Source organism: Nanorana parkeri, unplaced genomic scaffold (genome assembly GCF_000935625.1).
Source record: "Nanorana parkeri isolate BGI_ZX_2015 unplaced genomic scaffold, ASM93562v1 scaffold131, whole genome shotgun sequence".
Classification (NCBI taxonomy): domain Eukaryota; kingdom Metazoa; phylum Chordata; class Amphibia; order Anura; family Dicroglossidae; genus Nanorana; species Nanorana parkeri.
Window position 1 is genome coordinate 359,285 of NW_017306399.1, and position 1,653 is coordinate 360,937.

A 1,653-nucleotide genomic window follows, 5' to 3' on the forward strand; every position below is an offset into this window, starting at 1 on the left:
TATAGGTAAAAGCTGCAAACCTTTTCAGACCCCAAACTCCTTACCATAGACTTGCAAGAATGCAGCCTAGTTCAGCTTAGAAAGTACAGCTGTCTGCTTTAAATAATGATTCGGGCTTCGAGCGTGTCAAAATTAAAGCATGGTGACATTTTATTGTCACTTACATTTCGGCATTTTGTTCTAAACTGGATATTCGTGCTCGAATTTGCGGGAACATGGGGGGGGAGCCTTCCTTTTAGTGCAAATGTGTTCCCCAGGATTATACGGGCCTTGCTTGTGTTCACTGAACTTAACTTTTTGGGGCTGGTTTAGTGCTGTATCAAAACTTTCACGTCGTCGAGAGTGAAAGTTTGCTGAGCAATTGTAATATGCAAACTTCTTGATTAGGTGGTGGGAGTTTGCGTCCTTTGCCGTTTTTCAACCTTTGTGAATTGTTGTGATTTTTTTTTTTTCCTTGCAGATATTTTTAACCGGTGCTTGAAACCGAGCTTGCCCTGTAGTCTAGCCAGAGCTCCTGAATAATTAATGTTTGGGGCTAAAATGTATACTCTTTTTTTTTTTCCCCCCTTCTAAGCCACTTGTAAATTTAGAACGTGCTTCCTTTTATACAAAGCTGGCACCCTCAGTGAAGAAGAGCAAGGCCCTTTATCAGAATGCACAATGGAAATTGCTTGAGAGCATCGTTTTTTGGGGTATTTCTGCAAATTATTTTTTGGATTAGTTATAGCAGCACATTGTTTACTGAGCTTTGGGGAAAAAAAATAAAAATAAAGCATTAATTTTCTTCAGTATTGACAATTCTGATATTTATATATTTAACGTTTATATATTTATTCACGTTTAGCCTGAATCTTTAGCTGTTTATTATTTACTTTATTTAATTTTGTGGATTGGTGTTGTTGCTGGTTTTTTTTTTTCCACCTTTGTGTATTCATGTTTATATCAACCTGTAAACAATAAGCTTTGAAGCTCGCAATATATATATATTTTTTTCTTACTTAAACTGAAGAATTCTGACACAAAGCAAACGCTGAAACTTTTCCACCCGCCTCAGGGTTATAAATAGTTGATGAATTGTCACATATGTTTTGCAAACTTTTTTTTATTTAATGCAGCCAAACTTGAAGGTCTAGAATCTTTTAGCACCTTTGCTTTAAAGGCATATAGTTAAGGTTACAAAAAAAAAAAATGGAAAAGTACATTTAGATTGCAGTAGGTCCTGAAAAATCGTAATGCTCAGGAAGCTTCTATGGACATTGTATAAAACAAAATACAATTTGTAAGTCATTATAACTCAAAGATTGCTAGCTCCTAAGTATAATGGGCTCAACCTTTTGTTTTTTACGTACTTTCATTCCTTGCGATCGGAACAATTCAGTTTCCATTAATAAAGCACTATATAGTGAGATGAACTGGTGTAGGCCCAATAGTTTCTATTTTGTCAAGTCTTTTTTTATTTAATGGTACAGAAATATTTTCTTAAATATATATGTGCTATAATAAAAAATATAATATAAAATATGACTTTCCTATAAAGTGTTGCTAATTTAATATTTTTAGTATTTTTTTTTTACATTTTTTTTCTTAAGTATGTGTAGGATAGAGGCCCCAACTTAGGCTTTTTTAGAGGTATTCCAAGCTTGTAGATTTTGC

General features: G+C 33.8%; 1 protein-coding gene across 11 annotated transcripts in view; it reads left to right on the plus strand.

Annotated features, from left to right (window-relative positions):
- The window catches only part of NFIA (nuclear factor I A), a 312,201-nt gene that overhangs the window by 16,085 nt on the left and 294,463 nt on the right, over positions 1–1,653 (plus strand). The gene's annotated exons all lie outside the window — the stretch shown is intronic.